Source organism: Pocillopora verrucosa, chromosome 10 (assembly GCF_036669915.1).
Source record: "Pocillopora verrucosa isolate sample1 chromosome 10, ASM3666991v2, whole genome shotgun sequence".
Taxonomy (NCBI): Eukaryota; Metazoa; Cnidaria; class Anthozoa; order Scleractinia; family Pocilloporidae; genus Pocillopora; species Pocillopora verrucosa.
The window spans coordinates 13,008,669-13,035,140 of NC_089321.1; the positions used below are offsets into that span (position 1 = coordinate 13,008,669).

Here is a 26,472-nt window from a genome sequence, read left to right on the forward strand (position 1 = left end):
ATCATTGATAACATTTCATTCAGAGTACACCGGGGTCAAACAACATATACATGGAAAATTAAGGTTATGATTTTCTCTTTTTAAGTTTTGATACTTTAAATTTGTGCATCAACGTCGATGGAGTTTTTGGAGATCCAATAAACTTGTTTAATTCAAAGTCTTGTGGATTGCGTATCCCTACTGCGCACAATGCTTTGCGCACGGGTTGCGCGCTCCTTAACAAAATGGCGGCTGCTATTAGGGCCTGAACTCGCGCTCAGTTGATTTGTCATTTGCTCGTGAACGAGCTCGGTGATCCCCTTTTCTTAAGTAGCAATATCAATTTTTGATTTGTTCACGAAAAATATATTTTGAAGAGAAAGAAAGCTATGGGTTTTATAACTCTTGATAAAAGACGCGAAAATCTTCGTCTATGGGGTGTTGACTAAAGGCTCCATCCATTAGAAGTTTGAACAAGGCAAAGGGTAGGAAAATAAGCATATTCCCCTAACTTATTAACTAGTTCGAGCATAAATCGATTTATGGCTAGAATCCTGGTTCGAGTCTTTGTATAGCTTGTAATAGGCTATCGCTTACACCATGTTTCGCTCGCCCATTTTTTCACTTTTCCTTTTAAATAAGTAGTTAGGCAAAGGCTTGTCCTTACACAATTTTAATTAAAGAAGCTCTACAAACATTTGACTTAATTAATCTCGTATGTAGCGTTTTCAGCTTAACACTAAGTATGCTATGTAAAAGGTCAAAAAGGCAACTTTGGATAGATCTGCATTGATTTTCGAGGCCTGGGCTCATCCCCTACAGCAAAACCAACACACACACATGATGATGGCGATGAAAACCAAGCATCCCGACACCGACAACCCGACCGTGATTTTGTATGAGCTTTTGTCAGTATCTGTATCTGAAAAGGAGAAGAAATATTATAATCAATCAAAACATTTGATCCAGATCAACTGGAAAGTCATTTGAATGATCAGTTCAGTAGCCGCTTTTCAAGCAATAAGATATATTTTTCAAAACATTTTAAGAATTTAATCTAAAATGTTTAACTCAGAGAGAAGCACTGAAAACTTTGAGTTGTCGAAATAAATTTGCTAGCTAATGCATTTAACTGGCAAAACGTTTCGTTGTACCGAATTAATAGGACAGCCCTTAAATCAGTTCCCTGAAGCTCAGTGATCGAACTTTAAAATCCACAATCAAAACATCTAGCAGCTGTATAAAGAAAAATATTGGCCATATGATAGCAGGAGCCAATGGAGATTGCGCCCGTGGTAGCTGCGGTCTGAGCATAGTAAACAAGCAAGGTAAAGAATAGATCTACTTTGTTTTGAAAGGAAGGGGAGGTGATTACAGTTTTAGTGCTTAACTATTAAATTTTGCAGGATTAGTTCTTCGTGATAAACTGTCTTTCATGACCGTAATATGTCCCCCTCCCCCTGCACAATTTAAACCATCAACTGTTGGAACAAATTATGTTGTCAACAGTCATGCCTACCCCTTAAGATTCTCTCATAAGAAAAGCTGGATTCGAAGCTGCTATTTTCTTTTGCCAGGTCATCTCTGAAGTAGCTATCAGGCCTTTTAAGAAACGCGTCGCATATAACCATGCATACATTATACACTTAGTGTATGGTCTCGATGGAAATAGCTAGTTTTATTTTCCTCGTCTCGGGAAACATTGGGAATTCAAGAAAATGAACGACACTTTTAAAAAAAATGTTTCCACAGTTCTTCTGTCATCTTCAGTTCTGAATAATACAAAGTACAAAGTTGAATTTAAATTGTGTAACAAAATGCTGATTGGACAAAACAAACAATAGTAATTAACAGAACAATGTATGCATTTACAAGGAAAGTTTTAAATTAAATGAAATTATGAATTAGATTCAATAAAATCTAAATTAAATTAAGTTATATTAAATTAAATGAACTGAAGAACTAAAGACGACAGAAGAACTGTGGAAACATGTTTTTATCTGCTTCTATCCAGACATTTTGGAAACATCAGGACTCGACAAAAAACAAAACTAACTAGTTTCCCGAGGGAACATGCGTCAAGTGCTTTGTCATATATTTAGATTTTCCCTTAAACAATCACTTATGGCAAAAACAAACGTGCTGTTGTATTCCAAGCGCGGGCTACAACGGCGCAATTGGCAAAAAACAAGGATTCGTGCGCGAAAAGTAAAAGTAAATGTTTCAACACCACATGCGTCACGCATTTAAATATCGCAATAATGTTTACAGACTACTTACCTCGATTCTGCGCTAGGATTTTCCAGTTTTCTATCTAATTCGGATGCCTCACCACTAGAGATACCACCATGCTCACTTCCATTGTCAAAAATCACCTCTAAAGCCTTAGCTACGCTGTATCTCTAGCGTTTCGCATCGGACGCCATTATCGCAGACTGAAATCGTACGCAAATAATTTTCGGATCAGGCTCCCGAGGTCACGTTTGATAGTTCGGAGCTAAAACTCACCATGTGATTGGCTTAAAATGTTTACATGCTACAGCCGAAATCTCAGAGCGATCGGATGTAATCCGAGAATTTCCGAAAAGGTCAAAGTAATAGTGCAATTTTGCACGCTCGGCCCCAGGACTTCTTAATGGACCGTTTTTGGCCTCAAAGGGCAGAGCCATTTCGATCCAGAACATTCATCATTATTAGCTTTGTATAATTTGCAACTTGAGTAAGTCAAAAAAGGTTTCCATTTAACGAATAAATGAATCAATCAAAAAATCCATACGTACATCAGCTCTATTCAAACACAACAACTTATATACTTTCTGCTCAGCTCACAGCTTTTACGCTAAAAATCTTATTAAAAGACAAAAGCTTTTATCGGTGTCACAAAAAGTATTTTCCTTCAGTGATGGATGGTAAATTTCGACTGCGCCGTTTCTCCATCGGAAAAAAAAAATTGCATATCACGAGACAAACTTCAGTGAGGCCGAAAAAGCCTCATTTGACAGGTGGTTGTAAGGAGATTTGGCCGAGGGAGTAAGTTTCCGGCAAATCAGATCCCAAATCCAAAATCGGGTCTGTCGACCTCGCACTGATTCCGAAAAAAAAATTCCCATAATTCCGTTTCCCCTGAATTTTGGCTAATTCTTATTGCTGGCCATGCTAGTGTAAGCAGATTGCTCCCTTTCCCTTCCACGACAGCTGTTGTGTTCAAGGACGCTAGGTAACTATTAACAAACAAAGCTGTCTACTGTTGGCCATTTCTCTGAAAAAATTAATATATCGGGTTCTGTTTGACCCAAAAATAATTAGGTGGCCGTGGAATTAACTTGCATAGGCATCCCGTCTTTCTGAAGTAAAACTCATTTGGAAAGTTGAAAGGAATCTAGGTGAAAAATGTATCAGACAGTTTAACAATTGTCTTGTAGAAAAGGTATTTTAATGAGTAATTATATTAAACCGGTGATTACTTTAAAGACCGTGTAGAAGAGTTAGAACTCTTTATTCGATCTGAACTCCTCACTGAGACCAGCATAGGAGGCTCTTCCCAACAAAATTGTTCAGTTGATTGTTGAGTTCACTCGCTGAAGGTATGACGTCATATTAATGTATTTCTCGCTACTTTGAGGAATTAAAATAAATCTATTTGCCCCAAATAAAAAAAATTTATGTTCCAAACTTTGCTATATTGTTAATGTTTAACTAAGGTACCAGGTCCATTAGTACTGAAGGGCAGGAGCCCATTAATTATATTTGTAATGGGTTCATTTTAAGGGTCAAACCCTAGGGGGAACAGGGTCACAGCAATCGAAATTGACTGAGCAACAATCACAAGACTATCTGGCGACTTTAAAAACAATAGACTGTTCTTTGCGCAAGAGCCGCGAGTTTTTATGGAAAATTGCTAAGTCTCCAGCGATCAGTATAAGACTTGAAATATTTGGCGAGTTCGTCCTATTTGTCTTCAGACCTGACACTCTCGGCAAATTTTACCCTCCTCTTCTTTTCGTTGATTTGCTTACGATTTTTCACGATTTTTATCCTGCCCTCGCCTTTGCGAGAACTCAACGAATTAAAAGCGTTAATGACTAATCATTTAAGATTTGATTTTTGACAATAAATCACAAACTTGTCTGGTTTCTATTTATTACAGTTCTCTTGTAAACAAAGCTCGACCTAGAAATCGACCCAAATATCAACATACGTATATTTTCATACTTCTGCACATTTCCAAGGAGAAAAATCCAAACTTTCCTGGTATGCCCCACTCGACACCCTCTTTCCCTTGTTGGCTGAAGTTTACGGGTTCGTCTCTAGCCCCACCTACTCAAATATTTGCTTCGCAGGCCCGAAGTGCCCCTTTAAATTTAGGGAAATCCACTATACGATGATCTTAATCCAAGGTTGCACTTTACGCTGACACCACATACTAGAAGTGCAAGGCTAACTCATTGAAATCACTAATTAGGTGGTCAATTAGTTTTGCATTGTTGAATAGTCCTTTCAAAATATAATTGCTAGAAATTGAAAATGACACACAGAAACGCTAGGTTTTCCAATAAAAATTGATATAATTGTAGTTGTAAGCCTGTTATTGGTCAATATTGTTCACTTACCTCGATCTCCTTGTACTTGAGTAGACATACTCCAATCGTATTTGCAAAAGCGGCGGAGTTACGGCCCACGTGCTCCTGATTAAATTCACCAACTTTTCTCTTGCACCTTTTGTAACTGATTATCTTGACTGCGGTGATTTGGTTACAATTTGTTTGAATGTCAGTAAATGTCGCTTTCATTTTCCGGATTTAAAAGAAAGAACAAGATTCAAGAGTCTTATAAAAATGTCCACAGGGGAAATCGAGGGAAGTATATTTGTTCCATGTAACTTTTTCCCGCCAGTGGAAGAAAGCCTGGTAATAGTTTCCTGGCCTGGTTACACATTGGTTATTTCCAGAGATCTTTGAGAGCTCATCCTTAAGCGCGCATGTCGGACAGTTTAGGCGGGAAGCGACACAGCGGCAAAATGAGTGCGCATGCTTTTAACGCGCGCGAAAAATTACGAGCAGAAAGAAATGGGAATATCGGTATTTCCATAGCAACACTATAGCGGCGATGTGGTGGCATTTTTAAATTTCATATTGTTTGTTTTTATTTCGCGGGAATAGGCCTTAGCATCAACAGATAGGGTTCCCATTTTCAAGAAAGTTTCTTTCGCGCCTGCTCTGCAACATATCTTTCCCCCCCCCCAAAAAAAAAAATGGCCACGAGTGTCAATTTTAGTATTGAAGTTGAGGGTTCTTAATATGGCTACGAACTTCGTAAGTCCGTGTTATTGTTATGGCACTTGTTTGTATCGTTTCTTCAGTAGGCAAACCGCCCGGCGAAAATGTTTGTTGTCTGAGAGAAAAAATAAGCCATAGCTCTTCTCGTAGAGGAAGAATAATTGCCTTAAACACTGAAATGGTAGAACGAGGAAATGTTGTGTGTGAATTTCATTATCAGCAGTTACGAAAAAGGACCAACATCTGATCGTGCCCGCTACCTTCGCCTTTTTCCACTCAGAGTGATACACCCATTACCACGAGACTGGAGAAAGTAAGGCTTATTATCAATCAGGGACACGGTGGTGCACGAGTTTTCGGAAAAACGTCAACAAAACACTTGCCACGAAGACCACCTATAAAAAGTCAGGAGAAAAAACGTTAGATATATTGAAAGGCTGTCATCTCCTACTGCATATTCTAGGTTTACAAACTTCATCCATTTAAATAATAAACAATAAAATAAATGATGACATAATTCTCACCTGTGTGCACGAGAAGATTACTAACTTAAAGAAAAATAATCGTGCAAAATGGAGATGGAGTGTTATGCAAAATTCAGTTGGAGTGCAACCAGACTCCATGGATGGACAATGTGATTAACAAGTTGTAGACAGTGTAGCTAGTTGAACCTATTGTAGACAGTGTAGGTAGTTGTACCTGCTGTAGACAGTGTAGCTAATTGTACCTACTGTAGACGGTATAGATAGTGGTACATGGTACCCACTGTACAAAGTTGTAGCTACTGTTACACAACGATGTGTCTTACATAACTGTTCCGCAGAATGGCTCTATGGTGACAGAATAATACAGCCTACACGAACAATCTTCAAAGTGACTATATGTTGTCCTACCATGCAGTTTAAACCGCGTCGCGGAAAGATTTAACAGATAGTTTATTGCGAATATCATACTGTGCATTTCGCTAATGACAGTGATTTTTCTACGAAGGAGAGTCAAATTGTGGACACCCGATTCCCTCGTGTGAATCGTTTGCGCTGCTTGCTTTCTGAAAGGGACTTTGCATCGCTGTGTGGTTTATCCTGATTTAAATTAACAGAAATCAGCTTACATTACATATTTACTACAAAGATTTTCTAGTTATGACCTTTATGATTTTCTTTTTATGAACTAAGCCCCATAGCCAATCTTGTTATTTAAAAACAATTTCATGCTTGCACATTTACTTCAGGTGAGCCATTCCAATCATTTGAATTCCGGACCCAACCGTAACTTGTCGAAGAAATATAACCCACGCTCGTGGTTCTGCCTCTGTATTAATGGTAAGCTATGAAGAAAAATTTGCTGATCTTTAGCAAGTATGCACAAGAATCCACACTCATAAACACGTGATATCCGCACTTAATGCATTTAATTTATAGTCATAAAAAATTGGTTTAATTAATCCTTTATAAGGCACGCACATTTTTAAGTTCAATGTTTGTGCATCGCAAAAGGCCAACTGCTGACCAAGACTAACACAGATCAATAAATCACTTACCAATATTTGGAGTTGAATTAATCTTTTGTAACTTTTTTATAGAATGAAGATGAAGCAGATTTAGGTGTGGAATTTGCAAGCGGCGGAGATTTGGAGAAAGTATCTATAAGCCCAAGTTCTTGTTAACACCAACAAGCAAGGAGAACGGAAGCACTAAAGAAACACCTAAAAGTTCAAAAAAGGTTTGTGTATTTTTATATCTTGTATTGATAACCAATCTCTATACTCCCACAGAATAGAATTTAAATTCTAGGAAGTGGAATTGAGTTGTAAAATAAAATTCAGTCAATTACTTGTATCTCATCATGAGATCCCCTCCCTCCCCCCCTTGACCATTGTTAGATAAACATGCTAATTAGAATAAGAAAGATGGTCAGTTCTGAGCGCGGTAAGAAAAAGAGAAAGTTTTATTTTTCAGTTTGCGATGAGCTTGGAACAAAGAAAAAATTATTGTTTGCCAAAGTGGAATTGAACCTAGGGATTTCATGCCCCGATGCTCACCACTGATCAAGCCGCAGAGACTCTATGGTGAGCAAGACCCATTACAAAGTTCATTTAAGACACATTTTGCATACTGCTAGGATCAGCGAGCTATAGAAGTAAAGCATTGATTGGTCATTTTACAGACATTTAGGTGCAATGCTTTAAATGATGAATTTCTTGTATTTTCCTGCTGAACAATGCTGTGTTCAAGGTAATATGTCAGCTGGGGGTGATTTTTTTTTTTTACTTGGGAATCCTTGCTTTCAGGCATAGATTGATTCTTTCATTGACTGATCAGTTCTTTCTCAAATTATCAATTTCACATTTTCCTTGCTCTAAAATACAGTGATCAAGTTATATGCCAGAGGTGCAAAGCCTTTTTACTGAGGAATCCTCACTGTTAGGTAATGATTTATCATTTTACAGCACATGTAGGTGCAATGCTTGAAAAATTTTTTCTTTGCTCTACAATACTGTGATCAAGGTATATGCCAGGGGTGCAAAGCTTTTTTGTTAAGGAATCCTCACTGTTAGACATTGATTTATCATTTTACAGCATATGTACAGTGTAGGTGCAATGCTTAAAACAATGTTTTTTTCTATGCTCTACAATGCTGTGATAAAGGTATATGCCAGAGGTGCTAAGCTATTTTGCTAAAGAATCCTCACTGTTAGGCACTGATTGATAATGTTTACAGCACAGGTTGGTGCAAATTGCTTGAAACATATTTTTCTTTTTGCTCTACAATACTGTGATCAAGGTATTTTACAGCACAAGTAGGTGCAATGATTGAAAAAGTATTTCTTTTATCTAAAATACTGTCATCAAGGTGTACACCAGAGGTGCTAAGCTTTTTTGCTGAGCAATCCTCACTGTTAGGCATTGATTGATAATTTTTGCAGCACAGGTTGGTGCAAATTGCCTGAAACATATTTTTCTTTTTGCTCTACGATACTGTGATCAAGGTATATGCCAGACATGCAAGGCCATTTTGCCAAGGAATCCTCACTGTTAGGCATTGATTGATTATTTTACAGCACATGTAGGTGCAATGCTTGAAACATAATATTATTTTTTCTTTGCTCTACAATACTGTGACAAAGGTATCTGCCAGAGGTGCTAAGCTTTTTTGCTAAGGAATCCTCACTTTTAAGCATCAATAATTGATGATCAATTATTGATCATTTTACAGCACATGTTGGTGCAATGCTTGAAATATATTTTTCAAAATGATTAATCATAGATATCAAACTTTGAGGGATTTCTCATTGAAGCAAGTTAAATGTATAAGTGAACGAAATGAGCTATTAGCAACTTTCAGTTGTAGGGGGTAGCCACAGAAACAAAGTTGTGTTTGGCCTGGGAAGGTTTGGTGTTTGCAAGTTTACATGTATGTCTTTTCCAGTGCAGTCAAGTACTATTAATAGTGAATCAACTACTAAAGAAACTGCTGAGGAAGCTTGTGTTTTATCTCACATTTCTCACAAAGCATTTCCCTTCCTTTGGTGAACTACTTAACTGCTTGTATGAGAGGTTTGTGGAATTAACTCTTTACCTCCCACATCAAATTTGTAATTCTCCTTACTGCCAACCATACAATTCTTAGAATGGTAATTCAGAGAATTTAGTATTTGATCAACTAATTATCCCCAAATTGATATTTTTCTTTATTCTCATCACCTATCTGGTTGATATTGTATTTGTATTGTAAGGAGAAATTTTGTCTTGGTCACTCATGGGAGTTAAAGGGTTAAGGAAGGGATCAAACATTCATTTACCATTTTTAGAGCTCTTTAGTCAGAGAGTGTATGTGTTGAAAAATCATGGTTAGGCATTTTAATGCAATGTAGTCGGGATTCTTTTATCTTCATGGAGTAGGGATTGTCCACAATGACAAAAAGGAGATAATGTATTGATTTCAGAGGTGAATAGGGGTGATTGGCAGCAAAAAATAATAGACTTCAATGAGGCATGTGAAGTTAGGAAAACCAAGGTTGAAGTAATTCCTTCTGGATCAGAAAGAGCTGGACTCAAAACATGACATAAACACATTGATCCTGCTTTGTATGATGGTCTGTACGTCCCTTGGTCAACTTCAGATGTTTATAGCTTTGGTTATATGGCAAGTACAATTGCAAAGACTAAGAAATCAGAACTAATTGATAAATTAAGTCTGACTTGTATGAGCAAATATAAGCAACTAGCATTTAAGACATTGGTGAGGAACCTTCACCCTTTAACTCCCAAGATCTTATTAGTAATTCTCCCTACTGTCTGCCATACAGTTCTAGTGATGTTAGTTTGGAGAATTTGGTATTCAATCAACTAATAATCCTGTAATTAATGTTTTTCCATATTCTCATCTCTTGTCTGCTTGATATTGTATTAATATTGTAAGGAGAAATTCTGTCTTGGTCATTCATGGGAGTTAAAGGGTTAAGACTGTTATTGCCTTGTAAGCTGTTTAATTTTTCAGATTTGATGCATACAATATGCAATGTACTTTTGAATATGAGTAGTCACATGTTATGATTTGTATAACAATTACCATTTCAGTGGTTGAATGTACATTGTACTAAACAATTTGTCAATAAATATGCTATTATTTTATTCAACTTGTCTTGTTTTTGTTACCTTAGGTGGAAGATTGGATACATGTATAGATTTCAACTTCCAGCACATGTGAGTATAAAACCATATTATGTAAAATTTTTAATATTAAGGAAGGATTTTTAAAATAGCAAGTAAAACCTTACTCATTTAATTGTTTGGCTGCTCTGGGCTACTGTGTAGCCATTATTAAACTTAAAACAAGTAGGCGTTGTGGATGCATTATTTACAGATTTTTGGGGTTTCCAGAGGTCATTTTAAAGGTTAGGCTATTTGGGAAAATTTGTTTAGGTGGGGTGTCCTATTGGAAGTCAACAATTCTCGTGATATGTGTGTTAAAAGTGTTGAATTGGCCATATAATTTTTTATTTGATGTTCATACATTGAATCATCTTTTTGTACCAGAAATTAAAGGTCAAATTGTACTGGTTTTAATAAACAACTGAAGATACTACGGCAAAAAGGAAAGGGCCCTCAATAAGAAGTGTTTACAATCCTACCAGTAAGTGTTTTCTACCGAAAGAGACCAGAGACTCTTTTAATTTTTAGAGCAGATTATTGAAAATAGAAAAACAAACAAACAAACAGAAATGGCTGTGAAATCAGTGTTTGCACCAAATAAAAACATGCTATTGACTGCATTTAGCTTCACTTTTAATGCCTAGCTGTGTTGTCACACATTTTCCTTGGCTGCAAGGTACAAAACAAAAATACTTATAAAACATGAACTTGCCAATGTATACAGTTGTAAAAATAATTTTGAATTGTTTGTTTTGGTCATTGATAGGCAAGGGGAGCATTATCTTTTTGGATATAAGGGACTAATTCCAAATTAGTCTAGTTGATCACTCAGCAACCTTTTAGTTACAACTTTCTTCTTTTGAGACTTTGTTTTGCTCATTTTTATGGGGTTAGGTGACTCATTTTTTTCATTTTTATTATTTTTTTCTTTTTACAGAGAACAGCTTCAATTGATGATGAATTGTAGAAGTCCTTTCAGCCTCAAATTGTGGCCATTGGTGAACAATATGATTTTGATAAACTATTTATCATCTATGAGGGCATTATTCTATGCAGCATACCACAACAAAGCATTGTAAATAGCATTGTGGCTTTGCTGTCATTATTTTATATATTCAATATGTGGTTTATAAAGACAGCAAAGCCATGTTGTCTTTCCTAGGACAGGCCCTAATGGGTATTGGCCAAGGTCATACTTTGCTGAATGTCAGCACTTTCTTTAACCCTTTAACTCCCATGAGTGACCAAGAGAAAACTTCTCCTTACAATCTCAGCACAATTTCAAGCAGAAAAGTGATGAGAATAAAGTAGAATATGATCCAGGGGACTTTAAGTTGATCCAATACTAAATTCTCCCAAATAATATCAAAAGATTGTATGACAGACAGTAAGAGGAATTACTAATACGATCTTGGGAGTGAAAGGGTTCTTGAAATTTAAGAATTAGAATCATTGGTGAATCTATTTGTAATTTCTGTTAGTATGAAGAAATGTACAATTTACATTGGATATTCTCAATACTGTGGTTTATAGCCCTTTCACCGCTGTTTTATGCACATGTATTATTTTCAGTTTGCCAATAAAAGGTCACAGCTGGAGAATGCAAATCTTTACAATGTCAATAAACCATTTTTCCTATATATATATTACTATTAATCCCCATTTAAGGGATTTTTATATTATTATTTTTGCTGCTAAGCGTTGTTTAATGAGTGTGAATCAAATGGATAATTGGAACCATGTAAAAGGATAAATGGAAATTGATTTTAGCTTTAACAAAGCTGTGATAGAGCTAAAATTAGGAGTCATTCGGACTTCGTTTGCATTGCTTTAGTCGCAGGAAGTGCTTTCCTTTTGCCTTAACAGGGGCTAAATGAGTCACCCTTTGAGGGTATTGTTGGCCTAAAATGTACAGATGCGAAATAGCTTAAGTGGGGCAATTTTATATCATAACAAAAACCACTTTCGTTCTGTTCAGAGGACTGTTTTACATTATTTAAGCCCCAAACAGCTCCCATCAAGAGCGTCGTTTCAGACCCTATGATGCCGATTTAGCCATTAAAATTTCGTTTGTTTGACCATACATTGGCTTAAATTGGCCACGAAATAGGGGCCAATTTTCACTCTCTCTATGGTGCGAATTGGTTCTAGAAGGGCTGATTTGGCCATACCATTTTGACCCCTTTAAAGGCCAAAACTACCCCTCATTTTTCCTAAACTACCCTTCATTTTCTTAAAACAGCCCCGTTATGAAGTCGTTTCGGCTATCCCATACAGGGCCATTTCTGTCCTTTTTACTAGGGCCAGAACAGCTTTTATCCAGAAGGGCCAAATGAGCTCCAAAATTTGACTATTTTACTCACCGAGATGGCCCTATTTTAGAGCCTGAAACAGATCCTTTCGATTTACAGCGTAGAAAATGATCGGTTAAAAGTAAGAGGTAAGTTACTTCCACTCTGAAAAGAGCAGAAGTTGATTAAAACACACCTGAAATATGTCTGTAAGTATTTTGCTGTATGTCCAGGGATTTTGCTTTTTATAAAATAGTTACCCAGCGACATTAAGTTTTTCTCGAGCCTAAAAGCAAGCAGAAAACAAAACCTGTATGAAAAAAAAATAGATGTATAGTAAACCTCAAAACACTACACAGTAAACCTTTATAAGTGTAAGTGAATAAGTGTACATATTGTAAACTTTGTACACAGTTGAATTTAATGTGTATAGTTTGGTCACCTAGGAAAGTAAAGCGAGATCAAATGTTGGTTGCATGTCAAATATTTCCACCTGTAACTTCCATTAAATAGCCGAGTTTGCCCAAAGAGAGATTAGCAATGTACTTTGGAAATCCTCAGAGGTCCTAAGCCGCGTTGAACAAGCTAGCTAGATGTAAATGACCCGACGCATCTCATTATATATACTTCAGATTTTAAATATTTACTGCAGAACGACATTAATGTACCGATTGATAAATCTCAAGAATCTTACTGAGCCCGTGAAGTCATCAACTTTAGCTTCTTCCAGATACGAATATGCAAGAGCATGTAGAAAGATATGTTAGAAGGACCGTGACATAACTTAGAACGCTTTTTAGAAAGGAAATCTCTTAAAGTATATATATATATATGGACAGGCCATTTTAGCTCCGCTTCAGAACATCAATGTTTGAAAACACTGGTTGTAATCGACCCTTTCCAGAAACTTGAAAGGAAACACTTTGTAGGCTACTGCGTCAAATTAAAGTGTTTTTCATCTTAACAAGAAAGGAGGGAAGGTTTAAACCTTTTTTTTGGCACTAATTAAAAAAAAAAAAAAATTCGGTGCACATCTAGCGTGCATGCATCAGGATTAAAACTTGATGTCTTTTAACCCTTTAAATCCTAAAAGTGATTAACATATAACTTCTCCCCACAATATCGATACATTATCCAGCAAACAGGTAATGAGAATATACTCAAACCTATAAGGTGGAAGTTGTTGTCATGATCAAACACCAGTTATAACCATTCGAATGAAATAACCATTCGAAGTCAAAGATTACAACAAGAGTGTTTTGGTGCTCTTGGCATTAAACGCAGGCTCTGTTAATTTGCTCCACATCTGAAATGAAGCCAAACCACAAATGATACTCTTAGCGCAACGAAGTAAACCACATTGCTTTTATTGGTCATGATATCAATCGATACGATTGGCTTACGTCGTTTGTATGATACCGCACATCCAATTAAGCTCACCATCAGAAAAAATTTTGATGTAGGTCTTTTATCTCCCAATTTCAGTGTTCATTTCTATAATTTATAGAACAATGGACTCATTTATACGTTTTCTTAAATCCGGTGTACAAGCGGTTTGTTATAATAACCCACACAGAGGTTCTGTTTTTTTTAGAATTGTTCATAATGGCTCCAGAGGGTACGCCGTGGATGCTCATGGCTAGAAGTTTCATCGCAATAATCGTAGTACAGTTCGTCTCATTTTCTCAATTTTTCATTACATTCTTATGCAAGCTTGGAGAGGACGCCGCTGTTGAACAGTTACATTGAGAGAATCATTATTTTCCCTGCCTTTTCCTAATTCATCGACGCGACAACTAAATTACATGAAGTAATAAAAGCTGAACTCAGTCAACTGTTATTAATTACTCAGTAACTACAATCATCATGAAAATCTTTATATCATTGAAATGACCATAAGAGTATCTTTGCCCGCTGGCTACTAATTAATGACTTGCCAATCAGTCATGCTGCTTTTAAACACCGTTGTCACATATGCGAGTCCATGCCAGTTCGCAAGAAATATAATTTGTGAATCTCATATAAGGATTTGCTATTCTGTTGGTTGATTTCATTTGTTTTTTCCACTTAAATAGTTTTATTTCCAGCCGTTCTTGTTTTTTAGTTCTCACCCGCCATGAAGGTAATTTTATCCATGTGCACGTCCCAAAACATCAAGACCGTAACGTATAACATAGCTCTCTTAACATATCATACTCATGCATGAAGAACGAAACTTATCCAGATTTTACTTAGCTCCCGGTAACTGTTATCGATAACCATGCGTTTGAGCGGTATCTCCTTTGTTATGTCCCTCGTCCCTCTGAAATAACTAAGCGGAGCGAAAAATGTTTTCGTGAGCAAATGAATTGCTAGAACATACGTTTGCAGTTTTTGTCGTTTGGTGACCTAATTGATTTCTAAGAGATGCATTTTAATGTCATCATTTCTTATTTCCTCGTATGTGAAGCCACAGAATCATGTCAAAATCATACCTAAGTTAGCCTTTCACTCGTTCATCGAAGTGTGTCTTTCATTACAGCTCGTTCCATTTGATTAATTTTATGACGTCTTTTTTATTCTTATTCAAGAGCTAGTTTTCGGAGTAATTTTAATCTAGTTGACAAGTTTTATCTTTATTTCAGCCATATCAATAGATCATGGATAGGAGATACGCAAGAAATGCCTTTCAGTTCTAGCTCTTAACTTTTATTATAAACTGTCTCCAACACACAGTTGTTATATGATAAATGTTAATATGGATTGTTTACTATTTCTAGGAGTGTTTTGGTAAATTGAGCCAGCATATAGTTGACCTGCAGTAGCAGGCGTCTTATTGGGGCGAGTTAACCCTTTAACTCTTAGGAGTGATTAACATATAACTTCTCCCCTAAAATATTCATACTTCATCCTGCAAACAGGTAATGAGAATACTAAAACTGATCAGGTAGAAATTGCTATCAAGGCGTAGTATTTATTCCCCCACCCCCACCCCTCTCTTTGTTTTTTTACTGTCGCTTACCCGCTCGGTTCAAATTTCTTTCTCTCCCCAGCCTTCCGCTGCCATTAAAATTAAAGCTGGTGGTCATAATTTCCTCTGAAAAAATACTGAGCACCCGCTCACCAAAATTGTTAAAAAACACTAAGTTAAACACTCGAAGAGAAATTCCATATCTACGCACGCCCATGTATCATTCTCTATTTAACACCGGCATTAACATTTTGGCCTTACGCCATCAATATGATTTCAATTGCAAATTGCAATGTTGCACTTAAACGGAGTCGAGCCAGTAAAGATTTTATTATATAGTGTTCTATGTGTATCTCCTGGATGAAATCGTTGTCTTGATCCAGTTTCTGAAAGATTTCCGAAGCATGATAACGGTGGAAATTACAGGTGTGGTGATACTACCACACTCGCCTTCGCACCATCTTGTGACGCCCAGTCTCGAGGGCGCCGTGGATCATGCACTCCACGAAATTTCCAGGTCAGCCATTGGTCTTCATGGAATCCGTTATTTACGCGAGGTCTAACCCAAACTGCGGTTTGACGCAAGCAGTGGGCCTCAGGGATTCTCTATAAGAGGGTTACTTTCATTAGATAAATTTCCTTCCACTTTTAGCTTTTGGCCCTCGACACTGTTTACAAAAATAAATGTTCTGATAAAAGGCTCGGCTAAATTGAAGATGGCTTAGAACGCGGTTTTGTTAAACAACGGCATAAACTTTGTTTAAATAACCGGCTCTTAGAGTTACTTTCTAAAACACTCACCCCTCCGTACAACCTATTCTCCCAGTGTGCCTTTCTTCATAATGATAAAATAATGATACCATCGCAAATGAAGTTGTATAAATTCTTATTATCACCCCTAATTATCCATCTTGACATTGTCTTAAAGATGGGAGTTTAACATAAATTCAAAAAGTTGTAAGAAAATTGTAAGAAAGTTTTCGAATATTTATATAAATCGACCATTTTATTCTAAAAAAACTATATTATTCTGCAACAGAACGTAGAAAATGATGCGTTAAAAGTAAAAGTAAAAGAGTAGTTCCAATCGGAAAAGAACAGAAGTTGATTAAAACACACTTGAAAAATGTCTGTAAGTATTTTGCTGTATGTTCAAGGTTTTTGCTTTTTATGAAAGTTGTCACTCAGTGCCGACAGAGTTCTTTCTAGCTTGATAGTAAGCGTAAAACAAAACCTGTATGAAAAAAGAAATGGAAATACCGATAGAAAACCTCAAAACGCTAAACAATAAACCTTAACAAGTGTAAGTGAATGAGCGTAAATATTGTAAACTTTGTTTACTGTTTAATCTAATGTGTCTATTTTGGTCACAGAGGAAAATAAAGTGACATCAAATGTTGGTTGTGTTTCAGCTGAGTTTGCCCAAAGAGAGACTAACAATATACTTTGGGAATCCTTAGCGCTCGTAAACCGCTTTGAAAGAGCTAGATCGCATGATGTAAATGACCCGTTACATCTCATTAATTCAGATTCTATATATTTAGAGCAGAACGACATTATTGTGCCGATTGATGAATCTCTGGAATCTGACTGAGCCAGTGAAGTCGTCAGCTTTAGCTCAGTGATCTTCCAGGTACAAATGTAGAATAGCCTCTTTAAATATATGTTAGAACGATCGTGACATATCTTAGAACGCTTTTGAGAAAGGAAAATTCTTAGAACAACATTGTTTATATCATTAACTGTAATTGACTGATTTGTTTTGCTCTCCGAAGCCGCCATCTTGAAGGCTGTTGCCCAGATACAAAATATTAATCAGGCGACAAAGAGGTATGTTGAAACAGTTGTGGTAAGATATTATTACATGATGTAGGACTTTTCATAGTAACTTAAAAGATTACAATGAGCAGTTTCCAATGCTTACTCTCAAACGTGTTTTAGAAAAACAGAAGCAACGTTGTATTCAGAAGTCTGTACTAGAAGACTGATTTGTTGGACTTTGGCCAATTCGGATTCTCCAAGCTTATGGGTCTAAATTTCTTCAACCAAAGAAGTCAATAACGATATATATTACTCATGATTACCAGGCGAGCGATGAAAACGAACTGTGGGGCCGGGCGACTTCATAATTATTTGATATTTCGTCATGTTTCGACGTTCAATGATCATTTAATGTTTATTCTACTTGTCGGTTCGATATGATGTAGGAGCCTTCCTCGATTAATTGAATTGTCACCTGAAGCGTTTCTTAGTGTTAACTCTTAAGTTTGTTAAACTGAAACAAGACAGTATTCGTAACATCAGACTGATTTGATGGACTGTAGCTAATTTTGATTTCGCCGAGCTGAGAGCCTAAATTTCTCCTTCGGGAACAACCAACAACTGAATGAAATCTTTCTCACAGTTACCATTCGCTTAGTTAGCCAGGTATTAAAACGAGCCAGATGGAGAAACTACATTTATTTGATAATCAACATCTTCAGATCAGAGTGGCATGTGTGTCACGGGGAACCTTATTATTGCTGAATATTGTATGTTTGTTTGTTCGCTTCAAGTGGTCAGAATCCTAGAATTTTTACACGGACGTTGTGGCGTAAATTTGAAATTTAACAAGCAAGCAGGGAACATGAAATTACTGTTTAATCATATGTAGAAAACGATGCACATCATACCGTTTACTTTAAAAGGATCTGCTCTTACCACAACAACGGTTGTGATATTAATTCCGAGCAGGATACTTCTTTATTCGTTAGCACGCATTTCCGCTTTGGAATAGTTTTTAGGAATATCTGTCACAAGAAAAGGAACAATTATGCTTATATCGTTCCAAATTAGACAGAATGAGGAAAGTGATGATTGTTATGAAATGAAAGCTGTATGGCGGAGAAATTGGATGAGCACCAATCTTGTACGTGATTGGAATAAAAATACTGAGCCACGGGGAGGAAAAATGGGTGTTGTTCAGGTTTTGCATGTATATCACAGGCGAAACAACGACTCAACGACTCAGGGATTCAGGGCATATATCCCGTTTTTCTTTCGTCATTTTACCTTCAGTGAGTAACAAAGTGGAGCAAAATTTCATTTCGAAACTATTTTTTTGCGTGATATTTTCGTGCATAACACATACGCAAACGTGTAATTAGAAGTTTTTCCGTAACAATTGAACTAAGCATTGAAACTACCGCCACGCATATCATGTAAATTTGTAAAGTATGTAAAGGATGGTTACGAATATTCTTAGCAACAAAATCCCCTGATGAGGGAGTAATCACGAAACAGGCTTGTAAGGATGAAATTACAGTTTGTTCTTTTTTTTCTTATCTCAACATGTATATATAAAGCGAACATTGGATTTATTTTTTTGATCTACACTCTTGAAGCACCAAAGGAGCCTTACTTATCGATTGAAGGATGAACGCTTCAGTGATATCGCCGCAGGGAAAATGCAAATTTGTTTCTATTTAAACTTGAACTGGGCAATTGACCATTCAGTAACAGTCGATAGGCTTCGCTTTTCTGATTTTCTGTTCCCTTTAGAACTTCAGAATTGAGAACTAGCAAGGTTAGAAAATAATCGTGTTTCCTGTGATGTCATCGTATCATAAACTGAATGAATATACTAAACACATGTTGGAGTTTGATTGAAAAGTCTCCGGTGGTATTTTCTCATTCTCGCCATTATCAAGTAGATATATAGATACAAAATGAAATTTATAACACATATTTAGGTAACAAAGCACAACATGAATATAGTAAAAAGCTCAGAAAGAATGATTTGCCTTTTCTCAAGCAAAGCGCCTGGCCATATGCAGCTTGCATAGTGATATGTGTATCCTCGGAGGACAAACAACACTAAGATGCTGCTGGCACATATATAAAGGCACATATATAAATAGCGGACAATTTGCAAGAATGTGCCTGCTAAATTTAGGAGATGGGGAAGAGCAGAATATCCAAGATTGAAAGCATTGGAAACAAGACATCATTCCCCACACACTAGGGTTGAGAAAAGAACACCAAAGGCATCGGTTATACGGGTGATAAAGCCAATTTTATGTAGCAGCTACAACATGACTTCATTATATGCTGTGCAACTGAAATTTGTCAAACAACTACGTAGCAATTCGTCTCTGCTGTGAATTACACTATATGCAGGCCCTCTTTACTTGCGCGGTTAGTGGGGCGTTTCAATAAAAACCGGCGGCGTTTCGTGAACCCTGGAAAGCGAAGTAGGCTTTCTGGAGTTCGTGCGTCGCCAGAAGACTTTTTTTTTTACTCCTCACCGATTTCTAATGACCATTTCAGGTCGATTTAATGTTAGTGGTTCTGTTGTTGTTACAGCAGAACCACGTTATTGTGCCCGTGAAGTCGTCAGCTTAAAGCTTAGTGATCTTCCAGGTACAAATATAGAATAGCCTAACAAAGGGTACGATGTTATTACATGATGACTGTTCGTGGTAAATTAAAAGATTACCGTAAGCGTTTCCTAATGCTTACTCTCAAACGTGTTTTAGAAAAACAGAAGCAATATTGTATTCGTAAGTCCGCATACTATTAGACTGATTTGTCGGACTTTGGCCAATTTGGATTCTCCAAGCTTATGGGCCTAAATTTCTTCAACTAAAGAAGTCAATAACGATATATATTACTCATGATTACCAGACGAGCAATGAAAACGAACCGTGGGGCCGGGCGGCATCATAATTATTTGATATTTCGTCATGTTTCGACATTCAATGATCATTTGATTTTTCCACTTGTCGGTTCGACGCGATGAAGGAGCCTTCCTCGATTAATTGAATTGTTACCCGAAGCGTTTCTTAATGTTGACTCTAAAGCAGGTTAAAACTGAAACAAGTGTTCGTAACATCAGACTGATTTGATGGACTGTGGCTCATTTTGATTCCGCCGAGCTAAGGACCTAAATTTCTCCTTCAGGAACAAGCAATAACGGACCGAAATCTATATTGTATATTATATATATATATATATATATGGTGGAGAAACTGGCTTAGCACCAATCATGTACGTGATGGGAATAAATATACTGAGTTATTTAGTCAACGGGAGGAAAAATAGGTCTTAGTAGTGTTCAGGTTTTGTAATTATTTCACAGCCGAGAGAACGACTCAATGATTCAGGGCATGTATCCCGTTTTTTCTTCCTTCGTTATACCTTCGGAGAGTTACAAAGTAGAGTAAAAATTCATTTCGAAACTGTTTTTTTTTTTGCGTGATATTTTCATGCATATCACATACGTAAATATGTAATTAGGGGTTTTTCCCGTGACCTTTCGCTTTTTATTGCATCATTTCAGTTCTTAGAAATGCATTATTCCGGGTAAGAAGTTCTTAAAGAAATTCAATCCTTTTCGTATGAAAGTTTTGTCTATCTTTTTCTTTTATTTTATTAAAACTAACGCTATTTTTTTTTCGTCAAGTTATGTTATTCTTAGTGCTTAATGAGCGGAACTGAACCTCGTTGTTACGATGCATTACAAATGTAAGAATTTATAGTTTTAGCCTTATGTTTACATCAACGGCAAACAGTAAAACACCTACGATTTCACTCACTTTTCCAAAAACCCTACAAATGTGTTAAGAAAAATAGCAGCAATGATCTTGCACACAACTAGTGAAAATTTTGTCATTTTGAATTATAAATGGCTGAAAAAGAAGGGCAAGAAATTTAACACTGATTATTTTAGTTTGCCATATGGTCATACATAACCTCTCCAAAACCTCAACCATCGTCAAAATGTCAACATGATAAGGGAATCATGGATTTATTTTGTCGATCTACACTCTTGAAGCACCAAGTGAGCTTTATTTCTCGATTGAAGGATGAACGCGTCAGTGACATCGCCGCAGGGAAATTTAAATTTGATTTTATTTGAACTTGAACTGTGCATTTGACACGTGACAGTCGATGGGCCCCGCTCTCCTTTTTCTTTAGAACTTGAATATCAAGAATTAGCAAGGTTAGAAGATAATCGTGTTTCCTGTCATGTGATTGTATTATACACTGAATGTATACATAGACATATGATTGGGTTTGATTTAAAAGTCTGGTTGTATTTTCTGATTCTCGCCATTATCAAGTGGATAAGTACAAATTGATATTTAGAACACATATTTAGGCAGCGAAGCACAACATGACAATTCCAATGTCCTTGCAATTACAGTGCCATACACAACCAAAAGAAGTTTACAAATCAGCTGAAATAATAGCATAAATCAGGCATTATGACAATATCTCGGCGCCTGTTAACCTCGGAGAGCATCGATTAAACGCATATTTTTTTGTTGTTGTTTTTTTCAAAATCATATCCTCTACCTTGATAATTCTGGATATCACAAAAACCTCATCCAGTAATTGTTTATTGTATGCCTGCTACAGAGGTATAGTCTAAATAATTATAGTTATCTAATATCTTGTACTTTTATTTGCACACTCTTGTATCATTTTTCTTATTTATTCGTATGACTCTGGACTGTTAGGTTGGATTAACCATTCTAAGATAAAAACTAGAAAAAACAAACAAGCAAACGAAACCGACACAAAACGGGCAATTAAGACATTCATACGGAAACTGGGATCTAGTTGGAAAAGTGTTACAGTTTTGTGAATGGAGGTAATCTTTTGATTTGACCAATGTGGTAACTATAATTCGGTGCCATTTCAGAAAAGGGTAAATCATTCCTTTTCTGTCTATTGCTAACAGAATCATGTTTCTTTTCAAATTTGGCTTGTTTTTAGGTTGAAATTTATAACAGAGAGAAGATGGAGTCGACCACGTCTGATGATGCTGATGAAGGTGAGTAACACTGGTTTTCGAGCCAGTAACAGCTTTAGGCTTAAGGTCTGGTTACAAATTTCAATCTTTTGGCCATTTAATTTTTTTAAATTTATGGTTCAGAGACTGATTCGAGTCACGAAAGATAACGTGGTTACCGTTTTAATATTTGTTAAAGTCTTTATGCATAGCCCTATTATGATTTATGTACGCTCACCAGATTTGATTGAAAAACTTGACTCAGGTGACTCTGCTGACTATTAATTCCTTCCCTTTTAAACATGATGTAAATCCGTCTTCAATGCTTTTACGTGACAATATATACGTTTTATACGCTTATAAGCTTATCCGTCTCACAAAATCAGCGGGGGCTCGGATGTATTTTCATACCCAATGGTAACTCTTATTTTTTTTTTTCAGACCTTGCGAAGAGGTTGGCAGGTAATTATCTGTGTTTATAAATTATAGAAATCTTCATTATCGGCGCATTTAAATTGGAGTAAGTCAATAACAAAAATAGAAATTCTTTTGTTTGATTTTATAGGATGAATTTGTTATGAACGAGAACTATAAGTAGAACAACTTTATCCTCTTCTTTCTAGTTGAAGTGCAATACAGGGGAAAAAAAACAGCACAAAACAAAACAAAATAAACATACAAAACAAGAAAGCAAACAAACAGAACACGTTTTTTTTTTTCATGTCTTGAAAATTGGAAATCACTTTTCAGGCTCGTGAGAGGCTTGCGCCATACATGCGTACGCTTTTATTCCCACGATTAAAAGTATTATGCTGTTCGTGCAGGATTTTTGCCTCTTAACAGCTTTTAAACAAATAGAGTAGCAGTAAATTGAAAGATAAATTCGAAACTCTCCTGATAAGCTTAATGGACTACGATAAAATATCTATTCAGTTGAAATGCCGTATATTATCAGCTTACTTAGGAGCTAAAGGTCTTTAACAGCTATTCGATTTGTAATATTTCCTTTGTAGACAATTTTAACTTTTTTTAACGTGCATTACATGTAACGGAAATAAAATGCTGCGATCAGTGACTTAAGTCCCTCAGGTTTATGAAAACGGGAGATTGATATGGTACAAGTTACTCAAATCACTCCCCCCCCCCTCCCCCCCCACCTCAACTTGTGTTTATTTTCGGCTTACTTAGGAACTAGATCTCTAAAAACTTTTTGATCGTTAGTTATTTTGATTTTGAACCATTTAAACTTTAGTTTTTGAAGTGTAGCTTACGTGAAGTTACAAGTGATCAGTAGTTTTACCTTCAAATGTTACTGACTTGAAATACGCTCAGTGACTTAAGTCTCCCAAGCCTTTTAAAAAGTGAGCAGTGAAAGTGACTCACCCTACCCCTCTCCGTCTTTGCATGCATGGCATCCTAGTGATTCGTATAATAACTTGGCTTTACAGACTCTACCGACTTTGTTAGTTCCTTTCCTTTACACCTTGCGGGTCTGTATCTCTTCTAAGCGATAATATAGCTCTCTCTTCTGGGAGTGTTCTCGTAAACTCAGCACGGGCCTGGATGAACTTCCATGTCGTAATTTCTCATTTTGTTTTCTTTTCAAACATGTCTGTTTTTAGACGATATGAAAGATAATTACCTGTGCTAATAAATCATAGAAATCTTCATTGACACAAATTCTTCCAAGTAGCAAACTAAAGCCGGCATTGTTTATAATCGATATGGATCCAAATTGGATACCAACGACTCCAATTTTTTTGGATAATAATATATTTATTAAGTGAAAAGGGTAAAGCGTAGCTTATAAGAGGTGTAAAACGACCATGAAAACTAACCTGCCCATAGCCGTTTGTTTGATTGATTATTTTTTTTTTATGAGTGTATGCGCGGTTTTTACCTAATTTGATGTGCAAATATATTATGTTTCCTCTGAGGGTTTACCGGAAACGTCTGAGGAGGGGCTAACGCTCGAGTTATCAGCCTTTGAAACTCTTTACAGTGGCCAATTCGAAACATCAACTTAGTTGATTTAAAGGAAAACATACTTCTTTTATATCCTCTACCGACCCTGCACCACAATAGTTTTTGGAAACTTGCCCCCCTTTACTTTAATGCTTAGTTCAGTTAATAAATGTATCCTCTAAGTATTACAGTGCTTTCAATAAGATTTGAATTACGTGGTTACCTCAATAAAGTACCCGCCGGAGGATGATGCGAAGAATGATTTCCTTCTGGTTGGCCCATTAGTCCCAATTAGAACAAACTGACTTCAAACGAAGTTTTCGGTGTTTAACTTCAGCAAACAATCATTAAATGTTAGTCCCCTTCGTAAGAATTGTTTATCTGATCGTTTTATTTCTGATCAAAATCTTACACTGGCTGACATGAAAACCTGCTGCCTGAGCTTCTCAAAAAAGTCCACTGAAGGGATACAGAGTTACTGGTTACCGAAATTGAAGTCAGTATGTTTTCGGAAACGCAGACTCTTTTTTCCGCTTTTTGCTGGAAATGAGTGAAAGTAGTCCAAAAAGGCTCTTTAAAATCGCGAAGTGTTTTAGGTCTCACCTTGTGAGTTTGTTTGAAAGCTTCTAAAAAGTCACAGAAATATCAAGAATGATGGTAACCATCCAAAATCGCATATTGCTAAACACTTTTAGTACGCGGGCTCCAAAAACAATTTAAGGTAATATCATATGCGTATCAAATTTCCAAGTGCATTTGTTCACAAACGTTCTCAAATTTTGATGCTACGAACTAAACCTTTGCTCTCCTGACCAAGGGAGATTCTATTTTTTCCCTTGGTACATCACTTTTTGACTCACAGTTGCTTAATGTTTACGGAGTTTTCTTCTGCTTGCAACTGGAAACAAACCTCTCAGTCTCCTGCCTCGAAGCGCAGAACACATTTTTTGTGATCCAAGGTTTTTTTTTTCTTGTAAATGTACGGATAATTTTATCTAGAAAGATAACGTAGTTACCGTTTTACTCTTTATAAAAGTCTTTATGCAAAGCCCTATGATGGTTAATGTACGCTTACCAAGTTTGATTGGATAACTTGACTCTGCTGACTATTAATTCCTTCCCTTTTAAACATGTTCCACATGCTCTCAATGAACTTATACGTGACAACTCAGCGCTATTGTGTAGTAGTGTTCGCATAAAATCAGCTTAAGCTCGGATGTATTTCTATAACCGATGGTAATTCTTTATTGTTTTTTCTTCTTTCAGACCTTCTAAAGAGGAACAAAGGTAATTATCTGTGCTAATAAATTATAGAAATCTTCATTATCGGCTCAAAGTCTACCAAGTAACACATGGAAGCAGAGATTGTAAAAAGTCTGCGTGGATTTTTTTTCCAGTTTTGTTTTATTTTCACCGAGGGAGAAAAAGAGGAAAGTAAACTGTCTGTGGCAGAGGATTATAGAAATCTTCATAAGCACACAGCCTTACAAGCTTAAGCTGTGCACTAAACGAGAAACAAAAGTACGGATGGATTTATCCAGAAAGATAACGTAGTTACCGTTTTTTCTATTTGTTAAAGTCTTTATGCATAGCTCTATTATGGTTTATGTACGCTAACCAAGTTTGATTGGATAACTTGACTTTGGTGACCCTGCTGACTATTAACTCCTTGCCTTTTAAACATGATGTAAATCCGTTTTCAATGCTTGTACGTGACAACATATACGTTTTATATGCTTATATACTTATCCGTATCACAAAATCAGCGGGGCTCGGATGTATTTTCATACCCGATGGTAACTCTTAATTTTTTTTTTTTTTTAAGCCTGTAGGAAGAGGTTGGAAGATAATTATCTGTGTTAATAAATTATAGAAATCTTCATTATCGGCGCATTTAATTGGAGTGAGTCGATAACAAAAATAGAAATTCTTTTGTTTAATTTTATAGAATGAGTTTGTTATGAACGAGAACTATAAGTAGAACAACTTTATCCTCTAGTTGGAGTGCAATACATGAAAAAAAACAAAACTAAACTAAACTAAATGAACATACAAAACAAAAAAGCAAACAAACAGAACACGTTTTTTTTTTTCTTGTCTTGAAAATTGGAAATCACTTCTCGGGCTCGTGAGAGGTTTGCGCCATACATGCGCACGCTTTTATTCCCACGATTAGGAGTATTTTGCTGTTTGTGCAGGATTTCTGCCGCTTAACAGCTTTTAAACGAATAGAGTAGCAATAAATTGAAAGATAAATTCGAAACTTTCCTGATAAGCTTTAAGCCGAATGCACTACGATAAAATATCTATGCAGTTGAAATGCCGTATTTTGTCAGCTTACTTAGGAGCTAAAGGTCTTTTACAGCTATTCGATGTGCAATATTTCCTTGGTAGAAAATTCTAACTTTTTTTAGCGTGCATTGCATGTAACGGAAATAAAATGCTGCGATCAGTGACTTAAGTCCCTCGGGGTTATGAAAACGGGATATTGATATGGTACAAGTTACTCAACCCACTTTCCCCCCCCCTCCCCTCCCCCACCTCTTTTAAGTGCTTATCCTTTTATGGATAGCCTCCA

The 26,472-nt window shown here is 36.4% G+C and overlaps 1 protein-coding gene and 1 long non-coding RNA gene across 5 annotated transcripts in view; both read left to right on the forward strand.

The window, feature by feature from the left end:
* Positions 1-6,084: 6,084 nt before the first annotated feature.
* On the forward strand, positions 6,085-11,511 carry LOC136284055 (uncharacterized). 4 transcript variants are annotated; one of them, XR_010719050.1, is made up of 5 exons: positions 6,085-6,577; positions 6,838-6,977; positions 7,214-9,961; positions 10,295-10,391; positions 10,848-11,511. It is a non-coding gene; the product is annotated as an uncharacterized lncRNA (long non-coding RNA). The 4 variants fall into 4 exon arrangements; XR_010719048.1 differs by lacking the exon at positions 10,295-10,391 and having other exon boundaries at positions 6,087-6,577; positions 7,214-7,323; positions 7,625-9,961; XR_010719047.1 differs by lacking the exon at positions 10,295-10,391 and having other exon boundaries at positions 6,086-6,577.
* Positions 11,512-16,523: 5,012 nt separating this feature from the next.
* Positions 16,524-26,472, forward strand: part of LOC131773091 (uncharacterized) — a 176,258-nt gene continuing 166,309 nt past the window's right edge. The window contains exons 1-3 of the mRNA XM_066173821.1: positions 16,524-16,616; positions 16,698-16,784; positions 16,927-16,981. The gene's annotated coding sequence lies outside the window, so the exon portion shown is untranslated. The remainder of the gene's footprint in view (positions 16,617-16,697; positions 16,785-16,926; positions 16,982-26,472) is intronic.